The sequence below is a fragment of the Pectinophora gossypiella genome, unplaced genomic scaffold, assembly GCF_024362695.1.
Source record: "Pectinophora gossypiella unplaced genomic scaffold, ilPecGoss1.1 Pgos_32, whole genome shotgun sequence".
NCBI classification, from domain to species: Eukaryota; Metazoa; Arthropoda; class Insecta; order Lepidoptera; family Gelechiidae; genus Pectinophora; species Pectinophora gossypiella.
The window spans coordinates 105,649-120,370 of NW_026063242.1; the positions used below are offsets into that span (position 1 = coordinate 105,649).

At 35.9% G+C, this 14,722-nt stretch overlaps 1 long non-coding RNA gene across 1 annotated transcript; it reads left to right on the top strand.

The window, feature by feature from the left end:
* The first annotated feature begins 11,214 nt into the window (after positions 1-11,214).
* LOC126380952 (uncharacterized) lies at positions 11,215-13,107 on the top strand. The gene is made up of 3 exons (XR_007568593.1): positions 11,215-11,491; positions 11,904-12,130; positions 12,839-13,107. It is a non-coding gene; the product is annotated as an uncharacterized LOC126380952 (long non-coding RNA).
* Positions 13,108-14,722: the final 1,615 nt, after the last annotated feature.

The following is a 14,722-nucleotide window of genomic DNA, read 5'->3' on the forward strand; positions in this document are numbered from 1 at the left end:
TTATTATAAGTATAGATCACAAGTCTGTTGGTTGACTGCAGTAATGATAGACAAAATAAATATCAGTTTGTACCCGTTACTTTCACAATATCCCGAGCAAAAAGATTACGTGATAACCTACAAGCTTTATTATAATACTTATTTAAAATGGTGACTTTTAATCAAACAAGTGAACCAATAGGCAAAGTTTATGAGATGAAAACTATATTTGTTAATTGTCTTGCTTACTTAAAAGTCACCAGTGAAGGAATGTATTTCCTCAAAGGAGGTAACATTAGACACAAAAACGTTTGAGATAGCGTATCTAATTATTAATCTTAACATTAATTGTTACATTACCACTTTATAAGTACGAAGATTGAACCTTAGTCATAATTAAAAATAAATCTTTAAAAATCGTAGAAAAAGTTCAGTAAATTCGATATACTCGTATGTAAATTAACAACTCAAAAGGGTAAACGTGCTTAATTGCACGGTAGTTACAATCTATGTCGTATACAGGGTGTGGAGGGCGCCCGCAGCAAGGGGACACGAGACGGTGGGTGGCCGGGCTCCTCGCGCCGTGGTCTAGCGGCTCTACTTGTTACAAAATCAAACTCTTCCTTCTGTATGGTTATGTAGTCTAGTTTCACAGATACAGCAATGTCCCCGGCGCATTGAAGACACATTTGTCTACACATTTAATTCGTAACTATGATACAACACGTTTATAACAAACACTGCACACTATCGCAGTCTTCGAGCGGTGGTGTACACGCAGAGCTTACAACGTAACATACATTTCTTAATTATACAGATACATCTATTTAAAGTCTGATTACGTTGATCGAAAACCACAGTTATTGTTCATACTGAAATCTAATGTTTGTTATGTACCTATAATGCCAGGCACTTGTGAATATATATAACACGAAAACATTGTAGGAAACATTACAACTAGTATAACAGGATATTTTGTCATTAAAGTACAAAGATAATTCGTTGATAGTTGAACTATTATGTGAAGAACAGCTTTCCGAATATCAGTTTCAGTATGAACAATAACTGACTTGTATAAACGCGAAATGTTTCGTTATTCATTACTTATATCGAATTACACATATTTAAAAGTTATCTATAAATTATGAAGCTTAAATTAATCGGTAATTAATTCGTATAAACCGAATAATTCGAAAATTGAAAGCTTTAACCATCTTAAAGCATAATTCCATTGGAAAAAACATACAGCTCGGCAAAGAATTAGAATGACACCGCGCTCTGTTGCCTCATTAGCAATACTAGTATATTTTTTGATTGAGATCAGTGCGCAACTAATTTAAAAAGTATTTTTCAAGTTTCTCTTTTTCGCCAAGCTGTATTTGAATAACATATTTTACTTTTAAAAATGGTGAATGTTATTATAATTTGTACCTTGTTCATTCTGCAAATATACAAATTATTGGTCGCTAAAACGGTCATGTGACATAAATCATGCATCCAGTTTGATCGTAAACCAACTAACTTATTGCTATTTAAAAGTCTGCTTAGAAATAAACTTAAAAACTAAGCGAATGATCAACTTCTCACATAAAATTAACTAAAATAATATCATTCAAATTCGAGGCGTGTGAATGAAAACGTGTTCAAACGATTTGTGTTTGTAATACTATTGTGATCTAGTCAGGTGTTGATTAGACTAAGAAAAATAATCGTTCGCGTCTCATCCCACGAGGAGAAGCAGTATTGGTCGGTGGACGGTTGTTGATACTCCAGCTAGTCTATCAGTCAAATAACGTAATCCACAAGGGTTACTCTTAAATGTGTAACAGTTGTTCCATGGTGAAGCAAGTCTATAAGTCTTTCTGGAGTTATTTAGTTTGGACAAGGTAGGCATTGAATTCCATCTTTTTTACATAAACACGTTCACTGCTTACCACTAACTCTCTTCCCATCGTGTATTTTAATTGGCTAATGTAGGCAGGACAAATAAACAATACGCGGTTAGAAGGTCAGACAGGCAGTCGCGTGTCACCGGACCTGTCAAATCTTCAGGTTAGGTAAACGAGTCATTTGGAATACGCATAACTTTGATACCATAATCTTAAATTTGTTTAAAATTGACAATTCTACTATTACTTTATGGCAGTGACGTGCATAATCACAAGGCAAGGTTTAGGTCCTGTTTCACTGCATGGTACATTTCTAACCTATGTCACATCTCAGATACTCCATACAAAAATGTGGTTCTTACTCATACATACATAAATACAGTGTGCGCGCTAGACACGGCCCACGCGCGCTTCCTTGCCACTTAACGGCTTAGTCTAAAGTGAACCGCAACGGGGGGTGAGGTAAAACAAGTTCATAACGGCGCGGGGCGAAGAGTGTCTCTTCTATATGTAGTATTATCGTGTATTGTATGCTTATTTTGCTGATAGCATTACTAAGCAGGTCGTATTTGGCGTATTTGTTTACTAGTAAGTGGTGAAATAGACAACTAGAAGACAGTGTTGGTCGCATTTGTTTAGGTAGATAGCGTTAACTGCACGTCTTAACATTGATTATTGAGGTGTACACACCTCTTGTTCTAATCTATTGTAATAGTTGAAGCAACTAGCCCTGTCGCAATCGCATACAATGAACCAAATTTTATTTTACTTTGAGAGCTCTAAAATATGATGAATCTTCAGAAGTGAAGGGCAACAACATTTTCATGAAGAGTCACACTAAGTGCCATAATTGACACCAAACAATCACACAAATTCTATAAATAAACACATAAATAGCCATATATGTTCCACTGCTGGGCACAGACCTCTCAATCTGGAAGGGGTATGGAGCATACTCCACCACTCTGTTCCAGTGCGGGTTGGAACAACAACTAAATTATTATCTGTTAGTACTGGTTACTATCTACAGGCATGACTGATGCCTTCCAAACATTTTAGATTGAGTACCGATGCTCGCCACCTTTTTTGTCGTTTGGGTTACTCTATTTCGCCATAGAGTAACTAGACGTCGCTAGCAGCATAAGCTTAACATAAGTGCCATCTAGTGACAGTATGTTGTATCATTATGAACACTTTGACAGTTAGTACAACCGATCGCCGCGCTCCATTTGTGTGCGTTTATTAGGGTACGTATCATAAAATATAAAATTAAAAAATATAAGTTTTTAATGTATAAGTTCAAAACATATAAAATTATAAAATATAATGGTTAAAATAACTAATAATCTAAATTCATAAAGTTCATAATCCATAATAGTCGAAATGCATAAGTTCAAAACATATAAAATTATAAAATATAATGGTTAAAACAACTAATAATCTAAATTCATAAAGTTCATAATCCATAATAGTCGAAATGCATAAGTTCAAAACATATAAAATTATAAAATATAATGGTTAAAACAACTAATAATCTAAATTCATAAAGTTCATAATCCAACAAATAATAATAAAAATCCATAACGTATATGTACGGTTCACGTAACGGTATTATTATTTTCATTGGGTGTCAATATGAGTGGGTACATTTATAATTTGCTTAATAATTGTATTTTTATTAATGTCAATATGAGTGGGTAGATTTATAATTTGTTAGAGCAAATGAGTCTGTAGTGCGTTGTGTTTATTGCTGTCGGTTAATAATGTCTGAAGTCCAGTTATTTAAAAGTCAAAAAGGAGTACAAAAAGTATATCGAAATGGTTTTGCCTACTTCAAAAATAGAACGTGCGGTAGTAAAGTGTATTGGTGTTGTGAATTAGTCTATAATAGTACCTACAAATGCCGTGCCAGGTTGACAACGGTAATGGAAGGTGAATCATTATCCGTGTTATCATGTAGTGGTGACCATAATCACGAACCAAACCCGATCAGAGCAACCGTTGCCAATAATATTAGTGATTTGAAATCAAATACAAAATATCAGCGGATGGCCAAAACTTGTCAAATTGTCCAGGAACATATTGCATCAACTTCTATTGATATTGCGAGCTATTTACCTACAAAAGACGCATTAAGACAAATTGTTAATCGAGAAAAAAAGAAAGTATTCAAAACGATCAAAGAACCAACTACATTTGACTTTCAGCTTCAAGATGATGCAACGACGATGGAGGAGGGTGATAACTTTGTTATCAAAGACAAAATTTTTGGATCGACTAAAAGGGTGATTTTGTTAAGTACGAAACCATTAATGACCCATCTTGGGCAAGCTTTGTATTGGGTCATGGACGGAACATTTAAGATCGTACCTACCGTGTTCCAGCAACTGTATACCATCCATGGCCCTGTGCTAAACAGTGATAAAACATTTCCACTATTATTTGTTTTATGTACGAATAAAGATAAAGCTTCCTATGACGTAATGTTTGAATTGATTATTGAGTACTGTTCTGATAACAACATACGTTTGAATCCCTCGTTTGTCATAATGGATTTCGAAAAAGCAGCCAGTTTAAGCCTGAGACAAAATTTTGAATATGTCACTGTAAAAGGATGTTTTTTTCATTTACGCCAAATAATTTACCGGAAAATTCAAAAAGAAGGGTTCAGTACCAAATATAACACTGACCAAACATTTAATAATGATATAAAAAGTATTTTAGCATTGTGCTTCATTAATCCCCAGAACATACCAGCGTATTTTAATGCACTCATTCAATCATTGACCGACGACGACGCCCTAAAAATTGCACAATGGTTTGGACAACATTACGTTATTGGTAAGAATAACCAACCACCCCAATATAATCCAAACTTCTGGTGCCGCAGCAACGCCCCGAATATACCACGCACACAGAACAGTGCTGAATCGTTCCATCATCATATCAATCAAATTTGTGCAAAGCGACACATAGGATTTTATCGTTTAGTAGCAGAACTGATTAAAGAGACAAAAGTCAATAACGTTATTATTGAAAAATTACGAAATGGAGAACCTGAGGCCAAGAAAAGGAAGCAGAAAAACGAAGTTAAATTACAAAGAATAGATACTATTTCACAAAATATTAGTGACTACACATATACACAGTTCTTGAGAGCAATTGCTGCTAACCTGTAATTGTTTAGATTTATAAAAAATTTCACCAAAAAGTAATTAATCTTTGGTGAGAGACGTACCGTGATGTATTTGATTATTATCCGCGTTATTTGATTATTAAACAATTATTTAAATTCTTTTCTTTTATTGACCTTGTTTTTAAGAGACTTTGAAAACAATCGACAAAATTTTAGGAGATATTCTACAAACGATTAGAAAATGTGTTTTGGTACTTACCTACTTACGAAGAAGAAGTGACATTTTATGATAATTTTACTTTAAGTACTCTTATTTTCAATAATGAATACGACCTGCTCCTTAAATTTTATCAATCGAATCCAAAGTCACCCTGTATATATAAAACCCTTAACCTCTATAATAATGTTATATATTTTGCCCATTATTCATTCCAAGCTTAGTTGTTTTGAACTTATACATTGAAAACTTATATTTTTTAATTTTATATGTTATGACCATTATTGATTCCGAGACTAGTTGTTTTGAACTTATGGCAAATAACTTTATATATTTTGAAACATTATATATTTTGATTTTATGTGTTTTGAACTTATACATTGAAAACTTATATTTTTTAATTTTATATTTTATGATACGTACCCGTTTATTATATTGTTAGTTCCATACTAGAGTTCTGTACTTTAGCTTAAAAAAGTCAAAATGGACATAAGTTTACATCAGTTACAATAATTTAAAAAGATAATTTTGTACAATCGCCCAGCGTTAGATAATCGCACAGTTCAGTTACAGTTCTGTGTATCAGAAAGGTATCTGATTAGAATAAAAATTGTATTGAAAAGATGAAAGTGAACGTGTTTTTGTGGTGTTTAGGGTTCGAAGAGGGGTACGGTCTCCAGTTTCTGTTTGACCTCGTCGTTGGCGTCGTCGCAGAGCAGCAGGGAGTGGGAGTAGCCCATCGCGACCTGGGTCACATTCAGCCCCTCCATCTTTGTCACCTCTTTGGGCCGCGCGGTCGACTTCTTTATCTCCCCTGTGCCCTGTAATTAGCAATGATATTACAACATACCGTTTCAGTGGTATTTAATATTTTATCATATAAGCTGTTGGTGTACCTTTTTATAAGTAAATAAGTATGAAGTAGAAAGTTGTATGTATGAAATAATTAATTGTATGTTACCAGCTCGCCGTAGGTGGGTGATACGCCCCAGGCGATAACGGAGTCGTCCGCCGCGATCACAATCGAGGTGTTACTGCACCCTATGCTCCGGATGTTCCAGCCTGGAATGAGAAATACCTCGCTTAAGGTGATTCGTTTTCCATACAAAAGTTGATGCAGTGCTACAGGAAAACGGATAGAGGAATATTGTTATAAAACCGATAAATAGTAATATTTTGGTGTATTATTTTCGCAAACTAACAAAAATTTAGGGTCCGCATACGAGAAGTACCATATTTCAGACTCTCAATTTTGATCAATTCTACATTTGTAGTGGTGCAGATTACAGTGTATTTGCTGAGCGTGTAGAGGTGTCAATGTTAGTTTGTGTGCGTGATAGTTTTTTTTCTCTAAAGGCTTTGACTACTTGACAAGTGTAATAGAATGTCAGTGACAATTTATAAAGAGATTTTGTATGAAGAGAATAAATATAAATAAAAAACTAAAAATACTACAATCAGAGAAAAGGAATATTGGAAAAATATTTTTGTTTTAACGCATATTATTTAAACATTTTTAAATAATGGGTAAGTACCGTGTTTTAAAAGAGGACATATATTATAATAAAAAATCAATACATAAAATGAAATGGCTGTATGGGCATAGTTCCCTTTGCCTTACCCTTCGGGGAAAACCAAATCAAAAAAAAAGTTGTTGTATTTGCCGGCCTAAATAGTAGTCATTTATAATTAATTGTTTTTCCATCCAACATACAGATTTATTTATATTCTCTTTGCCGCGGACTTTTTGGTGGGAACGGGAAGGTTGCTTTCTTCATTGAATAATCTAAATAATCAATACGAAGTGGTGTTTTGTAGTTAAAGATCACATTAAGTTAGTCGGAAAACATTCCCGATAGTATTATTAAATCGGAATATTCAATAAACAAAGTGTACCTATCTATTTTCACTTTGCGCCAACAAGCCGCTTACTTCGTTTGGGGTTCGGAGTAGGAGTCCGCTCCGAGGGTGGGGGCTTAGGTTTCATTAATCATCATCAAGAAAAAAAAAACACAAGACATGGCTGTATGGGCATAGTTCCCTTTGCCTTGCCCTTTGGGAAAAAAAATAAGATATATTTTGAAATTCTTATGTATAATAAACAAACATCACAGACATCATGACAGATCTAAAACTAACGAAAATCTTTTTTCTATTTGACTTATTTATGAATTTTAATCAAGAAAACGTGATAATAAGTTCGACAGCAATCAGTTCAGGTCCCCGAAACAGCCCATTTCAGGCCGCATATATATGGAAATATTACTTCAATACGTCCCAGCCTCGTCTTTTTTTTAACGTCCTCGTTAAAAAAAGACGTCCTAACCTGAACTAGCTAACCTAACAATAAACACCACGCGTAAATATAAGTCCAGAAATGCGCTGCAAGTCGTCTGGACTGGGCGCGAAAACAACATAGAATTCGATTAGCTGCTAAGTGTCCCGCATGCTAATCCATATGAAAATCCGTTCAGTAGTTTTTTAGTTAGCCGCATGTTCACTGATGCGATTAATGTCTGTTAGAATTTTACAAATTAAAAAATACGGAAATTACGGAAGGTACTTTAGTGCAAAGTACATTATTGTATAATTATAATATTATTGGTAAAAGTGATTCTTTTTGAAAATTCCGTAATAAATAGACGGGTTCGCCAAATTCAATTGTAAAAAAAATACAAAAAGTAAAGACAATTAAAACATGCACTTGGGTTTGAACCGTGAAACTTAAGAATGGCGGCGACTGCTTTACCAAATGCGCCATTTAGAAGTTAGAAGTAGACTTCAAATTATGCATCTCTTTTAATAGCTAACCTAGTTCGCATGTGTGTGTGACAGCTTCGTGTTTGTACACAAATTGAAATGACACCAACTTTTGATGCAATGTTTCAATATGATATCTGCAGTAAATACTTCAAAATTGTAGCTTAACTTAAAAATAATGTATGTAAGATTTCGCCACCTAACATTTCACTGGGTCAGAACTCAACACTAAACGAATAAATGGAAAGAAATACGAAAACTGCAGAAGTAACGCCATCTGTTGACGCAGCGTTACCTAGCTGACTGAAACGCATCACCTTAAAGTTCGGATTCCACCAGGGCGGAGGCTTACTGTTAGACATTAAGTAGAGGGTAGTTAGAATACTTTTGGCCGTTGGCTGCGCTCCACGGCTCGTAGTAAGGCAGTCGAATAAATCCTATGAACGCGTGAGGTTGTTTCCATTATCTCCGTTTCGACTCCCTCCTATACGCAGGAATAACAGTTGCGACTTGGTATATCGGAACCGCGTGCGTAATTAATAATGGCGAAACATACGATCGGTACATTAAGTGCGTTTAACCACGAAACACAAGAGTGGATTGTGTACAAGGACAGGTTGGATCAGTGGTTTTTAGCAAATGACCTGTTGGAGGACGGAGACAAAGCGTGTACAAAAAGACGCGCCATCTTGTTAAGCAATTTAGCGGAACCAACGTACAAACTAGTTCGTGATTTGGCTTTGCCAAAACAAGTGGGAACTCTAAATTACGAAAAAGTTATTGAATTACTTGACAATCATTTCGAAAGTAAAAAGTGTGGTTTCGCGGAAAGATTTAAATTTCATAGTGCGACACAGCAAGCTAACGAAAGTATGGCGGAGTGGGCGGCTCGGCTGCGCGGACTCGTTATCCACTGCGGGTACGCAGCAGACGGGCTGGATGAGCAACTGCGGGATCGGTTCGTGCTCGGGATGGTGATCGGACCTGAGCGCGATATGTTATTCACCAAAGACATGTCGAGTCTTACGCTTAGCAAGGCACTAGAAACGGCAGAGAACATGCGCAGCGCGCGAGTAGGTGCTAAGCAAGCGGTGACGATGGCGGGTACGGTACAAGATCCGCTGCAGGTGTTGAAGGTGGCGGGGCAGGCGCGCACGTCCCGTGCAGCCAGCTGGAGCACGCGTCCCGGTGCTCCTGTTGGCGGCAGCAGCTGCGCAGTGTGCGGCTACATGGGCCATCGGGCGGAGTCTTGCCGGCTTAAGGGGTATACGTGTAACCAATGCGGAGTGAAAGGACACTTGAAGAGAATGTGTTCGAAGCGGGTAGCACGACAACATTTTGTCGAGTGCAGTGCGGATGACGGTGACGATGGTAAGCAAGTTGTATGCAATATTAGGACTTATCAAGGTGAGCCCATGAAGGAATCTGTATTAGTTGATGAAGTAAAGCTTGAATTTGAAGTCGATACAGGATCCCAAGTAACCGTTATATCAGAGCAGGTGTATCAAAATTATTTCCAAAACTTAAAATTGAAGCCGACCGATCTGTTGTTGCGGGGTTATAACGGCGGTCGTATTGATACACTAGGTACGGTCTCGCTTCCGTTTGCATATAAAGAGAAGAAATGTGTACTTTTAGTATATATTGTGCGTGGTAACGGACCACTATTATTAGGACGAGATTTTATTTCAAAATTTAATCTTCAGATGTGTTCTATTAATTTATGTGGAAGAGAAGAACCGCAAGATTTAATAAATCGATATCCGAAGTTATTTGCGGATAAATTAGGTTGTTGCAAAGACGTAGAAGTAGAATTAAAATTAAAAGAAGGATCAAAGCCAATATTTTGTCGAGCGCGTCCTCTCCCTTTCGCGATGCGTGAAGGAGTTGAACGGGAACTAAACCGGTTAGAAACGCTAGGTATATTAGTGCCTGTACAATATTCGGAATATGCCAGTCCCATTGTGCCAGTGTTAAAGCAGGATAAGTCAATACGATTATGTGCCGACTATTCAGTATCGCTGAATAAACAATTATTAGTAGAAAAATATCCCCTACCAAAAATTGATGAGTTATTTGCCAAATTGAATGGCGGGATACAATTTTCAAAACTAGATTTGTCACGCGCATATAATCAGTTACGTCTGTCCGAGGAATCACAGTCCTTAACGTGTATTAACACGCACAAAGGGTTGTATAAATATACAAGATTAGTATTCGGGTTGTCAAGTGCGCCGGCGATTTTTCAACGCGTCATGGAGACCTTATTAACTGGCATAGACGGTGTTCTAATATATTTAGACGATATATGTGTTACGGGTAGAAATAAAAAAGAGCATGTGGAAAGATTAAATGAAGTATTTAATAGATTACAAGAAGCAGGACTAGTTTTGCAGAAAGAGAAGTGTTCATTCTTCCAGGATTCAGTGAGTTATTTAGGATTTAAAATAGATAAAGAGGGAATTCACAAATCTTAAGAAAAAGTTGAAGCAATTTTAAACGCAAAAACACCCACTAATGTTAGTGAGCTAAAGTCTTTTTTAGGGCTCGTTAATTATTACAGACAATTTGTAAAGAATGCGTCATCTATTTTAAATCCTTTACATGATCTTTTAAATAAAAAGAGTACTTGGGACTGGAAGCAAGAACACAACAATGCGATATTAAAAATAAAAAGTGAGTTAGCTTCGGAAAGGAATTTAGCACATTTTAATCCAGAAGCGAAACTTATTTTAACAGTTGATGCATCATCCAGTGGTCTAGGTGCGATCCTGTCGCAAGTAGAAAATAATGTGGAAAAACCAGTGTCATTTGCGTCGCGATCGTTGTCGGCGGCGGAAAAGCGTTACAGCCAGATCCAGAAGGAAGCCACAGCAATAATTTTCGGAGTACGTAAATACCATCAGTATTTATTTGGCAGGGACGTTCCGTTTGTCTTGAGAACTGATCATAAACCTTTGTTGTCAATTTTCAATCCTAGTAAAGGAATACCAGAAGTGTCAGCAAATAGACTACAACGTTATGCAATTTTCTTATCAGCCTATAACTATCAATTAGAATACGTATGTAGTGCAAAAAACACAGCTGATTTTCTGAGTCGATCTACTCATGAGAAACAGGTTCCTAATACCACAGATCATATAATACTAACGTACAGATGCCTCACGTCATACAACGAAAAGCACTAGATGCCGCTAAAACGCCCTTTTTTTTAGCGGCATCTAGTGGTCATTTATTGATGGGATCGAACGAATCGAGCGACATCTAGTGAAATTTCAGCTTACTGAGTGCAAGTTATTGCAAGCACAATATATTACTTAGAGTTAGAGTAAAATTAAGATAATAGATGGCGCAAACGGATTTTTTTTTCTCAACGTTGACATATTAGTATTATAATCTGTGACAATGATCTGTGACATTGTCAAGGTGACAGTTGTTAGTTGACATACGATTATTTCTGATGTTTGGTGGTCTTCATTTTGTATTGGCAAAAATATATCTCCAACTCCTGTAAGTATCTAATTAGTTACTAAAACTGGAAGATAATTAAAAACATAGATAAGGTCCTACCTAGAACGCAATCGTCCCTTATCATCCCGGGCGTTTCGTAAAACCGACTGAGGAGAACCTTTATAAAAAACAAGTCTTTTCTAGCATGATGAATCATTACATTGGACCACCGGTTAAGCACCTGAGGACTTTGTATAAAGTGCTTCCAAATTGGTCTCTGTTTACTCGTGGCTCTGCCCAGCCTAATCGGGATTACAGGCGTGAGTATAAGTATGTATGTAGTAGATACTTTTTTTGTGTAGCTGTCACCTATCTATGGTACAAATCATAATATACTGTTTGTTGAAAAAAGTTAAATAAGTCTAGTTAGGCAGTGAGCGTGTTGTGAATTTAAGCCTGTAACTTATTTCAGATCTCTAAAGACGATGATAACCATTGTGAAGAATGACATGCAAAGGCTATTAGAACCACATATTAACAATTTTCTGACCATGACCAAGTGATGAATATGATAAAAGTCTACCTCATGAAAGCCACACTACTTTTCAAAGAAAAATATTTTCTTTGGAGTTGTAGGTATTATAGTGAAAACTTAATCTTGACTTCTGTTCTGCATAAATGAGAATCGCACTATGCCAGGTATGTATGCTTAAATTATTATCCCATTTCTTTGAGCCCGAATATCTAAATGTTCAATAAAGTGGATAAATTTCAAACTCATCGGATTACATGCGTAATAGGTCATCCACGTGTCTAAATGTAAAAAATAGAACCTACTATTACTACTCCATTCCACCAATCTACTCATTGGTATAAGAGAGTATTAACTCACACTTACTCTCCTTAAGTCTCCTTCTCAGGGCGGACAGAGCAGAGTTTTGGCACACAAGGTGTATATACATTGCAATATACCTACTATTATTATATAGTCACTATTACTCTAATATAAAATAGGTCATAATGGTACACTTGTTTGCATCTCAAACGATGAACACCAGTTCAAACCCTGGTACCAGACTTGCATTAATTTATTTTAAACAGTTCACATCTAGTACAGTTGGCTCGACCATTATAGGTAACGATACGGCCTATCGTTAGCCTAACAGAAAGCTTGTGAGGTGCGTGTGCTTAGTTCATCTTGTGATGAATGTTACTTTTGACTACCTCAATGGGATGCAAGATCTTGCTTATGTTATGTTATTATATTATCTGTGATACATAGATAAACTAATGCCTATAATACCTGATGGGTGGTAGAAATGTTTTGTTCTGAATATCATTGCCGAAAATTAATGTGCATGTTAAATTAATGTGCTCTTTTAATAACTATTATATTTTCATTTGTAGGTAACATAATGTAGCGAGTACCCTGGTTGAGTCAAGATAATATAAAATAAGTGGAAAGATAATGTGGCTCAAGTAGTAAAGGAAAGGATGTGCAAACAGCCGAATGTGAATCTGGCAATAATGTGCCTGTTTAAATGAGTTTTAGTTGAGTACCAAATAGTTACCTAGGTTTTCCTGGGAAAAACACTGATCCAGCCTTTCTGATTCAACTGAGTTTTTGTATGGTTTTGAATAAATAACTAAACAATAGAAATGTGTCTTTTTTATTTTACTATCCCCTTTCCATTACATAGATAGGTATCATTTAAAGTAACTATAAATAATTAATTGTTCATTACAATTTATATACAAATAGTATTAGTTTATGATAATTAAGATACCTACTTGATTATTAAAATTAACAAATGACAATGGGCACTTTTGTATGAAACTTGGTCCAAGAACCTCCACTGATGAGACTTATATGTAATGAAAGCTTATGCTTTCCCTATGAATCTGGCAAAGTTCTATCAGATTCTGTCCCGGGGTTCTTTTTTTACGGCCATGTTTGTCCTGGCTAAAAATGTGATAAAATACAGTGGGAGCTAACATCGACTCAAGATTTCTTGCTGGATAACTAAGTGTACATAAATAATTATGTATCATATTGTATATCATTTTAAAGAAAATCTTTTCCAGAATCCGAAACAAAAAAAAAAACAAAAAAAATCTTTTTGTTAGCGAATTATAGTCAATTTATATCTGCAGCGCCATTGTTTCTCGGTAGCTAAGTTCAAGTTTCATGCCTTTTACCCCTTCCAAAAGTATCTTACCGATTTTTTTTATATTGCTTCCGGAATTTGATCTGAGTGATAATAACAAGAAAAATAAATAAACACCTCTCCGATAGAGACCGCCTAAGCTATTGCCTATTGCAAGAAATCGTCATCATTAGCAAGTCATTACGGTATTGCATATAAGCTTATCAGCAACTTGGAACTTGGTCCAAGAACCTCCACTGGTGAGACTTGCATGTAATGATAGCTTATACTTGTCCTATGATTCTGGCAAAGTTCTATAAAACTCTGTCCTAGGGTTTTTTTACGGCCAAGTTTGTCCTGAGTGTACAGTAGTGGACTGCAAAATCACCTCAGGATTTGTTGTCGAAAAACTATTTAACTAAGTCTATATACATAATTATATATCATAATGTATATCAATTTTAAAGGGGAAGGTTATCAGAATCAGAAACACAAATAAAATGCATTATGTAAACGACTTTTAGCCAACTCACGTCCGTAGCACCATTTTTCTTAGCAGCTACGTACGAGTTTCGCGCCTTCCAACCTTTCCAAAGGAGCCCAATCATTTTTTCCTTCTTCTGATATTGCATTCTTAACCTGACAAGTGACAACAAAGAAAAAAAAAATAAAAAAAATAAGAAGAAATAAAATAGATACCATTCCGATAGCGGCCGCGTAAGCTATGGACCTATTGCAAGATAACGTACTCAAAGGCTAGTCATTATAATCCAACAGACGTAACATAATTAGAATGCGGCGGGACGGAAATGTAGTACATCGCCTTATGCGAAAGAGACGAAATATGTGTCTCTTTAACACTAACAGTATATAGCTTAGTACGAGAGAAACAAGAAATAAGTCATTCTAATCAAGATGCAATGTAATGACTCTATTGTATACAAAAGAAACACATTTATTAAACAAGTTCAGGCAATAACTGGTGCAAAAGGCGGCTTTATTGCCAAGGTAGCAATTACTACCAGGCAACCTTACGTTTACGATACGTTTGTTGTACCATTCGGCATTGTTTATAAGACAAGATATAAGCCTGGATTAATAAAACAAGATTGTGGTGAAAGAAAACATACTACATTTGCGTCCT